Below are 4,782 nucleotides of genomic sequence, written 5' to 3'. Positions count from 1 at the left end.
CACGNTGTCACATCAACGCAGCCATTCACCAGCAGATCATCAACGAATCAGAAATTATCAACGTTTACCGAGGCTTACGCGAGAGGAGTCAACTCTGGCGCTAATTTCAGCAGGAGTACATCATCAGCAGGGAGGGGAATCCAGGAACTACAGTATTGAGACAATCGATAACAATGAGCTCGGCGGCAACTGAGGGAATTTACGCCTCTCTCAGTCGATAAAGGACTTACCAGAAGGAAGAACATCACCAAGAGGAGGTTCAAGTTTCACCAAAAAAGGGACGCGACCTTCAGATCAACAGTCAGCTCATCAACTACATCGCTAAAAGAGATCATCAANCTCCGCGTAGATTCGAGCAGCTTCCGCCCCATTGCCCCCCGCAACACCATAACCTGCCACCATATCTGCGTATTCCGCTGCCGTGAATCGAACCATTTTCACGATGTGTATCGCACGGAAATTACAATACGAATGACCACGTCGAAAAACAAATGAGTCGTGACCGAGCTCATTTGTTTCCCAAAAGAACTTCTTTGTTTTTTCATTTGTTTTTCCGATTTTGTTAATTCTTTGATTCGATACACATCGTGAAAATAGTTCAATTCACGGCAGCGGAATACGCAGATATGGTGGCAGTTTATGGTGTTGCGGGGGGCAATGGGGCGGAAGCTGCTCGAATCTACGCGGAGCAGTTCCCAAATCGTGTGGTGTCTGATCCACGTATCTTCAGGGATGCTTTTCAACGGCTGAGGGAGGGTAACGTCCTCCCAAGGCACGGTGAAGGGCGCCCAAGACGAGCAGATCACGTGGAGTTGTAGAAGGAAATTCTCGAGTGTGTCGAGGAATATCCAGGAATGTCCATCCGGGGAATCGCATCCGCATTACACACGGACCGTTCCACGGTTCATCGTGTAATGAAAAGTGAAGGTTTCCATCCATGGAAGTACACGCGTGTTCAGGAGGTGAAAGCGGAGGATTTGCCGAAGCGTGTGGAGTTCTGCCAATGGCTCCTTGACAAAAGTCGCGATCCCGATTTCATACGCAACGTTTGCTGGACAGTCGAGAAACTTTTCGTGAGAAAGGGGNTGTCTCGACGTAAGTATTTTTTTTATCCTTCACTGCAAAAAATGGAAAAATGGCTCCGTGTTAATTTAACATTAACTCCCTGTCCAATTCTCTCCGAACGGTGTCCCAGAAAATCCACACCATTGACGGTGTGGACTTTCTGAGACACCGTTTAGTGTGAATGGGACAGGGAACCAATGCTAAATCAACACTGAGGCCATTCTATTTTTTACCCTCTATGATTTCATTACCACTCGAATAATTATTGTAATTTTTTTTTGTTTCAGGGTGGCAATTACTTGGGATTTTTGCAAGATCGCCTTGTAACTGTCGTCGGTGACGGTCCTGGTGACAGAGATATTTGGTTCCAGCACGATGGGGCTCCAGCTCATACGTGCGTGGCAGTAGTGGACCAGCTGAATGAGTGGTTTCCGGATCGCTGGATAGGGAACCGGCACAATCGGGGCAGGGGTGGACGTCGCCATCCACCTGTGGCTTGACCCCCGCGGTCTCCAGACCTCACTCCACTGGATTTCTTCTTGTGGGGTACTCTGGAGTTCCGGATATACCCCCACAATCCAAGAAATCAGGAGGAGATGACTGCACTGCTGCACGCTGCAGTAGCCACTGTCACTCCCGAAGAGCTACAACGCATGAGGGAGAATCTTCTGAAGAGAGCAAGACTCTGCATTGCTGCTGGTGGAGGACATGTGGAAAATGTTTTTTAGGGTCATGGAGAAAACTGTCGTTTTGAAGGCAATGATAAAAAACGGCCCTTTTCAGGGCCACCAAATCATAACGTTGGATTTCCATCCTTTCACGTGCAAAAATGGCCATGGCCGTAGCCATGTGATGGTCAAATGTCACGAGGGTCACTTGGTGGAAAGTCAAACTTCACAAGGGTCATTTGGGAGAGAAGTCAAACGTTATAAGGGTCACTGGTGGTTGGTCAAACGTTAGGAGGGTGCCTTGAGGGAGAGACAAACGTAAGAAGGGTCACTTGAAGAAACAATCAAACCTCACGAGGGTCACTTGGGGAAAAATAGAATTATTTGTAGAGTCTAAGGCTCACAAGGCTCACGAGAACTACAAGTGGAAAAAGCCAATGTAGGGACAATGGTGAAATTACGGATGTCTCATTTAACACCATGTGTATTGTGTAAGTAGCAACTTTGGAAATTGTTTCTGTTGTTCTCAAGCTTCTAGGCTATCTGAAATATTGCATCTCTTGAATTGTCAATAATTCAAATTTTCCCCGAAAAATATTGTGATTTTTCCCTAGTGACTTTTGTGACGTTTGACCATCCTCAAGTGACCCTTGTGAAGTTTGACTCTTCCCCAAATGACCCTTGTAACATTTGGGTCTACCTCAAAAGATTTTCGTGACGTTTGACTGTTTCCCAAGTGTCTCTTGTGACGTTTGATTCTGGCCTAAATGACCCTCGTGACGTTTGACCAGCCGCAAATGACCCTTATGAAGTTTGACTCTCCCCCAAGGCACTCTTCTAACGTTTGACCATCCGCAAATGAACCTCGTGACGTTTGGCCGTTCGCAAAAGACCCTTGTTACGTTTGACTTTCCCCCAAGTGACCCTTGTGACGTTTGGCTCTTCCCCTCCAGTGACCCTCGTGAGGTTTGACTCTTCCTACAAGTGACCCTCATGACGTTTGACTCTTCCTTCAAGTGACCCTCGTGACATTTGACTTTCCACCGAGGGATCTTTGTGAGGTGTGACTCTCCCCCAAGTGATCCTTGTAACATTTTACTCTTTATCAAATGACCCTCGTGACGTTTGACTTTCCCCCAAATGACTCTTGTGATGTTTGACACTCCCCAAAGGGACTCTTGTAACGTTTGACCATCCGCAAGTGACCCTTGTGACGTTTGACTCTTTCCAAAGGGACTCTCGTGACGTTTGACCATCCGCAAGTGACCCTTGTGACGTTTGACTCTCCCTCCAGTGACCCTCGTGACGTTTGACAATCCCCAACGTCCATCTGATAGCTACGACCGTGGACAAATGTTCAAATAAACAATTGTCTCAAAAATGAGAAAGGGACAGGTTTTAATTTTCGTCGATTTTTTTGTTGACAAACACTTTTTGACAATTATCTTGTAAAAAAATGCATTTACAACATTTTGCCATTCATTATTTTTTGTAGGGAATCTAATTTCCTACAAAANATATTGTGATTTTTCCCTAGTGACTTTTGTGACGTTTGACCATCCTCAAGTGACCCTTGTGAAGTTTGACTCTTCCCCAAATGACCCTTGTAACATTTGGGTCTACCTCAAAAGATTTTCGTGACGTTTGACTGTTTCCCAAGTGTCTCTTGTGACGTTTGATTCTGGCCTAAATGACCCTCGTGACGTTTGACCAGCCGCAAATGACCCTTATGAAGTTTGACTCTCCCCCAAGGCACTCTTCTAACGTTTGACCATCCGCAAATGAACCTCGTGACGTTTGGCCGTTCGCAAAAGACCCTTGTTACGTTTGACTTTCCCCCAAGTGACCCTTGTGACGTTTGGCTCTTCCCCTCCAGTGACCCTCGTGAGGTTTGACTCTTCCTACAAGTGACCCTCATGACGTTTGACTCTTCCTTCAAGTGACCCTCGTGACATTTGACTTTCCACCGAGGGATCTTTGTGAGGTGTGACTCTCCCCCAAGTGATCCTTGTAACATTTTACTCTCCATCAAATGACCCTCGTGACGTTTGACTTTCCCCCAAATGACTCTTGTGATGTTTGACACTCCCCAAAGGGACTCTTGTAACGTTTGACCATCCGCAAGTGACCCTTGTGACGTTTGACTCTTTCCAAAGGGACTCTCGTGACGTTTGACCATCCGCAAGTGACCCTTGTGACGTTTGACTCTCCCTCCAGTGACCCTCGTGACGTTTGACAATCCCCAACGTCCATCTGATAGCTACGACCGTGGACAAATGTTCAAATAAACAATTGTCTCAAAAATGAGAAAGGGACAGGTTTTAATTTTCGTCGATTTTTTTGTTGACAAACACTTTTTGACAATTATCTTGTAAAAAAATGCATTTACAACATTTTGCCATTCATTATTTTTTGTAGGGAATCTAATTTCCTACAAAAAAACGTCTGTTTGGTGAGGAATCTGAATTTTGGGTGGATGCAGGTTAGGCGTGGGATTAGTGGAAGAGAGTCGAGCCGGTGAATAACTGATCAAAATGTTTTATAAAACCACTAAATTTATTGCGTGCTAGAAGCACCAAAGTCACGATTTTTATGTACACTGTTGAAGATCTGGTTAACTAACTGATTATTGTCTGTGAAGTAAATTGATAATTTGCTGAACACAATTGAATTGTAACTGATATAATAATACTGACTGGTGGGTGACTCTTCCGGGTCAGTGGCTCGCTGACCGTTGACCCGAAAGTTCGAGGAGATTTCCGAAATAGTTCATTGAAATAGTTGATGTCTAGTTGCGTTTCAAACAACGTCCTATAATGAAATAACCTAAATTCAGTAGTTTATTAAATAATTACAAAAATATAAATAACATTGTTATGTAACTATTTAATGAATTATTGGGTTTACGTCATTACAGCATGAAACGTTTAGTGTAGGAAATTTGATCTACAAGAAATTTATTTTCGCAAAATGCTGTAAACCCATTTGTTTACGGGAGAGAGAGAGAGAGAGAGAGAGAGAGAGAGAGAGAGAGAGAGAGAGAGAGAGA

This window comes from Diachasma alloeum, unplaced genomic scaffold (genome assembly GCF_001412515.2).
Source record: "Diachasma alloeum isolate Michigan unplaced genomic scaffold, Dall2.0 Dall_scaffold_00512, whole genome shotgun sequence".
Classification (NCBI taxonomy): domain Eukaryota; kingdom Metazoa; phylum Arthropoda; class Insecta; order Hymenoptera; family Braconidae; genus Diachasma; species Diachasma alloeum.
This window is presented reverse-complemented; position numbering follows the sequence as displayed.